Genomic DNA, 9,942 nt, shown 5'->3' on the forward strand with positions numbered 1-9,942 from the left:
CTCTTTCAAAGACCTGCTGGTAGCCATATTCATTACAGCCTACGTCTACATCCTGGAAACATCTTGTACCTATCTTATCTGCAGATTTATTGGTCTCTTGACCTCATTCAGAGGCGCTTGCAAAATGCGAGTGCTCGCGCTGAATGAGGGCGGCCGCATGTATTTTGTGACCCGGCCTCCTGGCCGCTCACCTGTGGGTGACCACCCACAGCTTTAGCGAGCGGCCAGGTTGATGGTCGCGATGGTCATCGCGACCATCGGGGCTTGCAACGAGACCCTTGTGGTAGGGTCTCGTCTGCCGCAAGCCCCAGTGAGCTTTCGGCTCTATTAGAGCCGGAAGCTCACCACTGATATCACGAGTGATGTCAGTGGGGCCGCCCCCAAATAGCAGGCGTTCCGACCACAAGGGTCTCATCGCAAGTCCGGATGATCACGACCATCACCTGGTCGCTCGCTAAAGCTGTGGGTGGTCACCCACAGCTTAGCGAGCGGCCAGGAGGCCGGACTGAAAAAAAAAAAAAAAAAACGCCCTTCAGACCTGAGAGCTGCCTACTGATTCAGACCAGCGAGCGGGTCTGAATAAGGGTCTGTATTCCATCATCCAGCTTCCAGTACACATCTTACCTGCAGAAAGCGCATGTAATAGTGTGTATCTTGTTCTTCCTGAACTATTATATGGTTTTTAAAGCACCACTCACCTTCAAGTGTTCTAGGTTTTGGCAGTGTTCAGCCACAAGTCTACCACTAGGATTAATCTGTTCTGCCATAATTCCTGTGAACTCCAACCAATGAATAAAAACCGTCATCCGTGCACCTAAATTTACCCAATCCAGTTCTCACCAACTTGCCCCAGAAGTCCCAGTTCTGTGCCCACAACAAATACAAAATCTGACACATAGTAAATGTTAACATGACAACTGTGTCTTTGAAACCCTATCAGCATTTGCAATGTCTACATTCAGACCATGCACGTACCCCTTTTGAGCGCATGGCAGTGGGAAACGCAGGATTTGTAGAGGGGGGTTTCCAAATGCTTGATTTTAGAGTGAGTGTGGCCTGTCCATGAAGAGAGCATAATTAGCACTTCTCCATCTTTAATATGCATCATACAAAGTATATTGTGTTGCATAATTCCAGCATATACAGGACCAGCGATCACAGTATGCCATTAGATAAGGCAGTAGGTCCATCCTGTCTGAGCAGAATGTTTTTGTTCAGATGTGGGCACCATTCAAGTCCAGGAGTCTGGGGTAGCAGCAGAAGAACCTAGCAATGCCCTGGACATATATGTACATATTGGTCTCCTTATGTACTGGATAGTGTATTATTATACAGCATTAATAATAAACCCTATTGATGGTCCCTAACAGTGCATGTTTTCCACATTTCCTAGTTGGTGCACAGGTATATTTATTACTGGCTGACACATTTTAAAAGATCCACAGGTGTTCCTAATCATTTCATTTGTGATACTGAGAAGAACATGCAGCACTAGTAACATTGTATTATATTACTATTTCTATTGTGGTCATGGTGTCTGCTGGGGAGGGGGGTTTCGAGGCAGACGGAAACCCCCCCTGCATTTGCCTATGCATGGTACCAAATCCTGCAAGGCACAATGTTGGGCCATTTAATATGCAACTCAGGCCATCTATCATTGATCCTTGCAAGATCATCTTTAATGTGCAGGACCGAGGACATCACAATAATCAGACCTAAATCCCATGCTACTAGGATCACCAAACTTCTGATTGAATTAAAAATAACACCTTCGCCCAAACAAGATCCCTAACTCCCAACCACTTCACTGCAGAGTTGCAAACTTCTAGCTCCCTCCTTCTGGGTGGGAGCTGTCGGGCGTCCTCAGGGAGGCGTGTCACTTCAAAAGGGAGCGTGGCCCAGAACATGACACTGCAACGGGGGTGGGGCATGGGAGTGACAGCGCAATCACATCATCGTGACCCTGCCCCCTCTTCACAATGCCGAGGGATCATACTGTATTCGCAGGTGGGGGGGGCAGATGGATTTCCCGCCTTTCCAGGGGGGCCGGGAGCAGCATCCGATTTTCGGGAGGCTCCTGGCCAAAACGGGAGGGTAGGCAAGTGTGCTTCACTGCCTTTGCGCCAGCATATTTGAGGTGACTCTAGCTGACCGACACTTTGAAGCCGAGAAAATATAAGTGCTCCCAAATTCAGGCCTGCTCTGGATCAATGGATAGCATGTAAAGGCTGCTTTAAAACAAAATGAGGAAAAAAAAACAACAAAAGCATTTACAATATCCTGCCTGACCACACCTGTAGAAAAATAAATGGTACATAGCCCTAACAAAGCAGGGCTGTCATAGGGAAGGGAAGGCAACTCTAAGAAGGTAAAAAGAAGAGCCTAAAAAACCCTTCAGGAACAGTAGCCAATCACTAACCTGTAAAGGAAAAAAAAAGGCAAAATTTCTTCAACAACATTTCAGGAAGTGCAACCATAGCAGCTTAATACACAAAACCAATTAATCAGTCACCGCCATAGATATGGCTGCCCCAATGTGAAATGAATGAAAGCTCAACCCTAGCTCCTCAATACAATGTTTACACTCCTCCTTATACTGATATTTATGTAACGGGATAGCATCCAAATGCGCCAACCATGCCCACATGGTTGGGTTCGTAGAACTAACCAGCATACTGTAGCAGAGAAAATTACATGGATGACATCAGCTCTTCGCATACTGATTAGTTTTTTTTCTATTTCTTTTATTCATCAGAACAATAATACATTATACATCATGTATGAAAGGTAAAATAAATACTAGAGAAAACTAAGGCCTACAAAAGGCATATACATAAAAGTAACATAGTGTAATTGCCAGAAAAGCATTTTCATCAGAGGCAATGGCAAAATATGGTACATTATATCTAAATCAATCTAAACATGGTAGGCACATCTCCTCAAACAAAAAGAAAAAAAGACTCAAAAATAAGTAAAGCCCATCTCAACCTATAGAAGATAAGGAAATCGGTGGGTCATCCAATAAAATCTGGATTTCATACCAAGAAGTACTATGGAAGCAGAAATGTATTTGGCATTTTAGGACTAGGGTAAAGGAGTCTATAAAACCCTCCCACCACTGGAAACAAGAAGCTGTTTTAGTCTCTTTATGCAAGGTAGTCCTTAGCCAATCTATATGAAAGGCAAAACATTGTTTAGTCCATGTCACGAAACATGGAACTTGTGATTGTGTACCCGAACTGGGTTGAGTGACAGAGACACCTGAACCAACGGATGGTTGAAAACTGGATGGTTTAATGTAGTTTCTACTCATACAGGAATAGAGGTAACTGTAATATATGAAGTTATAATATAGTCCACAGTGCAGAGATAACGCAACTAGAAGATACTGAATAAAGTTGTAGAACAAAAGTCTCTGAATAGTCTCTGGACATGGAAAAGGATCTGTAGGAAGAACTGTAGACTTGGAACTGAATGAACTCGAAGAATTGGAGTAAGACTTCAGACTGGAGCGATGAGGATGAGCTTGAAGAATTCAATTTAGATTCCAGACTGGAGTAAGGAATGAACTTGAGTATTCGAGTTGACTCCGAAGTGGAGTAATGAACTTGAATGTTGGAGTTTACTCTGGACTGGAGTAATATGGAATGAACTTGATATTTGGAGTTGGCTCCAGACTGGAGCAATATGGAATGAACTTGGAGCTTGGAGTTGGCTCCGGACTGGAGAAATATGGAATGAACTTTGAACTTGGAGTTGGCTCTGGAATGGAGCAAGATGGAATGAACTTGGAGTTGGCTCCGGACTGGAGCAATATGAACTTGGAACTTGGAGTTGGCTCCAGACTGGAGCAATATGGAATGAACTTGAAACTTGGATCTGACTCCAGACTGGAGTAGAGTGGAATGGGTAACTTGGAACTTGGATCTGACTCCGGACTGGAGTAGAGTGGAACTTGGATCTGACTCCGGACTGGAGTAGAGTGGAACTTGGAACTGAAGTATCACACTGGGAGCTAAGGAACATAGGTCATGCAGGAGCAATGGACATTGTTGCACTGGCAACTAGCATGGGTCACAGGATGGTCTTTTATACCAGCAGCCGGATGTGGATAGGCTGAGGCAAGCTGAGACCGCTGGTGACTGAATACACGGGCACTACCTGACCCGGACCAAGATGGCCGCGTCCATGGTCCAGAAGACCTGTGTACTACCCAAAACAGTTAGCATCATAATATCCAAAATTGCCCACTCCGCAGAAAATAGACAAGATACATGGATGCAAATCTATTAACCGATGAGCACAATCTGCGAATAAGGGGGCAATCCCACATACAGTAAAAGTTGTGTCGGAAACCCCACATTTAGGGCAAGCACTAGTACAGTATCTGACAATCCCATCAAGATCCATTATGATAGATGTTATAAATAGGGATGAGCGGGTTCGGATTTATGGAATTTGAACCCCCCCCCCCGTGCCCCCCCGATCCGAGTCTGATCCGAGTCAGGCTCGAGTTTTCCCGCCTGACTCGGATCTGAAATCGAGGCAAAACATCATCATCCCGCTGTCAGATCTCGCAGGTTTTGGATTCAATAAAAGGTCCCCGCGTCAGAGCCATTTTTCACTCCGGCTGTGGACAGTGAAGCGGGAGGGTGGGAGTTAGGGCTGGCTGGGCTGTGTTGTGCTGCTGTTGTCCATAGGGGCTGGCTGGGTTGTGTTGTGCAGTCAGTTGTCCATAGGGACCGTCTCCACTCCAAAGTCTATAGGGGCTGGCTGGGTTGTGTTGTGCAGTGTCCCATAAAGGCTGTAGTCCTAAAGGGGTGCTGTAGTGTTGTCCAGGGGGTGATCTGTCCATCAGGGGTGCTCCCCCCGAGTGCAAAAAAGCCATTTATTTTTTTTCTGTGTTTGTGAATTGTGTGCGCTGTAGCCCCACGTGCATCAACAAAGTAGCAGCGCCAAGCGTGCGCCTGTGTCATAAATCAAGGGCTGGCTGGCTCATATGTCAAAGGGTGGTGTAACCCCCAAAGTGCGCTCCATCCCCCAAAAAATAAATAAATATTTTTGAAAAAAAAATAATTGATCTTAAAACATACATTTAAATCGTCTAAGGAGAAACGTAAACTTGCCAGTATGCCATTTACGACACGGAGTAGCAAGGAATGGCTAAGGTCTTACCCTATGTTCATGACTAGTGGTTTAGCTTCACATGACGATGTAATCCCTCCTCCTGCTACAAAAATCAAACGAGTTAAGCTGGCAAAAGCACAGCAAAGAACTGTGCGTTCTAAGAAGATATCACAAATCCCCAAGGAGAGCCCAAGTGTGGTGGCTGTTGCGATGCCTGACCTTCCCAACACTGCACGGAAAGAGGTGGCTTTTTCCACCATTTGCATGCCCTCTGCAAGTGCTGGAAGGAGCACCCACAGTCCAGTTACTAATATTCAAATTGAAGATGTCACTGTTGAAGTACAACAGGATGAGGATATTGGTGTAGCTGGCGCTGAGGAGGTAGTTGACGAGGAGGATTCTGATGGTGATGTGGTCTGTTTAAATCAGGCACCGGGGGAGACAGTTGTTGTCCGTGGGATGAAAAAGCCCATCATGGTCATGTCTGGGCAGAAGACCAAACATTCCACCTCTTTGGCCTGGCAATATTTCTATCCAAATCCAGACAACAACTGTCTTGCCATATGTACCATATGTAAAGGTGGAATAAGTAGGGGTACGGATGTTAACCACCTAGGAACATCCTCCCTTATACGTCACCTGCAGCGCATTCATAAAAAGTTACTGTCAAGTTCAGAAACTTTGGCTAAGACCTTAAGCAGTCCAGGGACATCTAAATCCCTTTGTCCTGTTGTATCCAAGCGCCTGCAAACCACACCGTCAACTCCGTCCTCGTCAATTTCCTCCTTAGTCAGGATTGGAAGTAGTCTTGCAGACCATGTCACTGGCATGACTGACTTCTCTCCTATCCGGGATTCCTCCGGAGGATCCTGCATTTCTACGCCTACTGCTGCCGCTGCTGCTGTTGCTGCTCGGAGTCGTTCATCATCCCAGAGAGGAAGTATTAACACCACTACTTCTTTTACAAAGCAACTGACCCTCCAACAGTCCTTAGCAAGGAGGATGAAGTATGACAGCAGTCATCCTGAAGCAAAGCGGATAGCTGAGGCCTTGACTGCTATGTTGGTGTTAGACGTGCGTCTGGTATCCGCCATTGGTGCAGTGGGATTTAGACAATTGATGGAGGTAGTGTGTCCCCAGTACCAAATACCTTCTAGATTCCACTTCACTAGGCAGGTGACACCAAGAATGTACAGAGATGTCAGAAAAAGTGTCCTCAGTGTCCTGAAAAATGCGGTTGTACCCAATGTCCACTTAACCACCGACATGTGGAAAAGTGGAACAGGGCAGACTAAGGACTATATGACTGTGACAGCCCACTGGGTAGATGTATCGCCTTACGCAGCAACAACTGCAGCGTCACCAGTAGCAGCAGCTCAGAAACAACAGCTCATTCCAAGGCAGGCTACGCTGTGTATCACCAGTTTCAGTAAGAGGCACACCACCGACAACCTCTTAGAGAAACTGAGGGAAATCATCGCTCAATGGCTTACCCTACTTGGACTCTCCTGGGGATTTGTGATATCTGACAATGCCACCAATATTGTGCAGGCATTACATCTGGGCAAATTCCAGCACGTCCCATGTTTTGCTCACACAATACATTTGATGGTGCAGAATTTTCTGAAAAACAACAAGGACGTGCAGGAGACTCTTTGGGTGGCCTGAAAAATTTCTGGCCACTTTGGCCATTCAGCGACTGCGTGCCAAAGACTGGAGCGCGAGCAAACAGTCTTGAACCTGCCCTGCCATCACCTGAAGCAAGAGATTGTGATGTGGTGGAACTCAACCCTCTAAATGCTTCAGAGGATGGAGGAGCAGCAAAAGGCCATTCAAGCCTATACATCCACCTATGACATAGGAAAAGGAGGGGGTATGCACCTGACGCAAGCGCAGTGAAGAATGATTTCTGTGTTGTGCAAGGTTCTCCAGCCCTTCAAACTTGCCACACGTGAAGTCAGTTTAGACACTGCCAGCTTGAGTCAGATCATTCTCCTCATCAGGCTTTTGCAGAAGCAGCTGGAGAAAGTGAAGGAGGAGCTAAGATGGAGTGATTCCGCTCGGCATATGGGACTTGTGGATGAAGCCCTTCATTTGCTTTGCCAGGATGCGAGGGTGGTCAATCTGTTGAAATCAGACCACTACATTTTGGCCACCGTGCTCAATCCTAGGTTTAAAGCCTATGTGGTGTCTCTCTTTCCAACCAACACAAGCCTGCAGAGGTAGAAAGACCTGCTGGTGAAAACACAAACAGCTGAAGCGGAATGTGACACGTCAATAGCTACTTCTTCATTTTCTCCCGCAACTGGGGCTGCCAAGAAACAACTTAGGTGTCCTAAGCAACCCGCTGGTGGTAATGCAGGGCAGGCAGGACCAAGTTTGGACATCTGGTCTGGACTGAAGGACCTGGCAACAATTTCTGACATGTCTACTGTCACTGTATATGATACTATCACTATTGATAGAATGGTGGAGGATTACATCGGTGACAGCATCCAAGTAGGCATGTCAGACAGTCCGTACCTGTACTGGCAGGAAAAAGAGGCAATTTGGAGGCCCCTGTACATACTGACTCTATTTTACCTAAGTTGCCCCCCCTACAGTGTGTACTCCGAAAGAGTGTTTAGTGCAGCCGGGAACCTTGTCAGCGAAAGGCGTAGGAGGTTGCTTCCACAAAATGTGGAGAAGATAATGTTCATCAAAATGAATTATCAATTCTTCCAGGGAGACCAGCCTCCAGAACGTACAGAGGGACCTGTGGTGGTGGATTCCAGCGGGGACGAATTAATACTCTGTGAAGATGAGGATGTACACAACACTGAAGAGGGTGAGGAATCGGTGGATGAGGATGACATCTTGCCTCCATAGAGCCAGTTTGTGCAGGGACAGATTAATTGCCAGCTTGTTTTGTGGGGGCCCAAACGAACCAATCATTTCAGCCACAGTCGTGTGGCAGACCCTGGCTCTGAAATGATTGGTTTGTTAAAGTGTTCATGTCCTGTTTATACAACATAAGGGTGTGTGGGAGGGCCCAAGGACAATTTCATCTTGCACCTCTTTTTTTTCTTTGCATTATGTACTGTTTGGGGCCTAGTTTTTCTAACTGCCATCATGTCTGCTACTGCAATGTCACTCCTAGATGGGCCACGTGTTTGTGCTGCCCACTTGTGTTGCTTAGCATAGTCATCCAGCTACTGTTCCTTGGTGCAACCGTTTGGACATAAAAACACTATTGTGAGGTGTGAGGCGTTCAGAATAGACTGGAAATTAAGGTTATTGAGGTTAATAATAGCATAGGAGCAGAAAAACCCACAAATTCTGTGATTTTAGCTGTTTTTATGCTTTTTTCCAAAAAAGTACAGATCCAAAACACAAAACTCAGAACCCAAAACACGGAAGGGTGGTTTTGGCAAAACCAATCCAGATCTAAAACACGAAGAAAGATCCAGATCCAAAACATGAAAAGTGGCCAGTGCACATCCCTACTCTGTACACATTGGCAGATCGTCTTTGTGAAATGTGCCAAATCTTCCTGAAAGTTACATAGTGGGCTGGCCTATTGAAGAGCAGGAAAAGGAAATAGGCCATCTGTTCTCCTGTTATCCTCTGCTGCATCTTTGTCATAGGGCCTGATTCATTGCGTATCGCAACTGCAATTACGCACGCAGACGGCCGATTGTTACTTCGCATCGCAGTGCGCGAAGGCTCCAATGTGATCACACTGTGCTCGCAGTGTCCGCGCAGACCCATCACAGAGTGATTGATAGAAAGTGATCGTTTGGGTGTGTTGACTGGAGGGTGGTTGGCGAAACGCAGTACCCAGCATAACCACTGACCAAGCCTCATAATGGTCATAGTACTGTACCCACATCCTCCTTCCACCCTCCCCCCACAGTGTCTTGGGCCCCCCTGTGTACTACCCAAACACATCTGCCAGAGCTCCGGTACTTTCAGATATTTCAAAAAAACAAACCAGATAAAATTATAATTTAATATTGTTTTATATGAATGTCATTTCTATTTATACAGTATACATACATGGATACCCCCCCTAGCGGCCGGCTCCCCTGGCAAGTGCCATCCTGGCCAAAGTATAGATACGCCCCTCAGGGCCATAGCTAGGGTAGTGCGGCCGGTGCCATCGCACAGGGCACCACAGGTCAGGGGGTACTGTTTGTGCCTGTCAAATTTCTGTTTATTATCACTCTTGCTTGTAGCTTCCTCTTATTTCATCCCCAGCATCTCCTGGCCTCTCCAATCTCTTCCCTGGCCCTTCCCCATTAAGCCATGGCCCTTTTTTGGGTGCATTATGTCCCTTTGAAAAATGAGGGGGGTGCCAATGCTCTTTCTGGCACAGGGCACCAAAAAGTCTTGTTACGGCTCTGTATATATATAAATATATAGAAAAGTTTTAAAATTCTGACAGTTTGGAGAGCACATATAAACTCTACACATGTCAGTCTAATGTTTTGGTAATAGATATAACCTGTAGAGTACTGCCGGACTCCAAGTTTAATGCCCAATTACTTCACTATGTCAGGGTACTTTCAGAGAAAACAGTGTAACTTGGAGTCCGGACAGTACTCTTCAGGTTATACCTATTACCAAAACATTAGACTGACATGTGTGTAGAGTTTAAATGTGCTATCCAAACTGTCAGTTTTTTAAAACTTTTCAACCATGGTCTAGGTTTATTATCATTGGCTCTACATTCAGATTTTTGGTGATATTCTATCAATATTAGGTTGAACCTGATATATTTATTATAACTCGAGGCGTTAGTTCGCTTATCATATGAAGATTCATATATGCATT

The sequence above is a fragment of the Taudactylus pleione genome, unplaced genomic scaffold (assembly GCF_031769625.1).
Source record: "Taudactylus pleione unplaced genomic scaffold, aTauple2 ptg000009l, whole genome shotgun sequence".
NCBI lineage: Eukaryota > Metazoa > Chordata > Amphibia > Anura > Myobatrachidae > Taudactylus > Taudactylus pleione.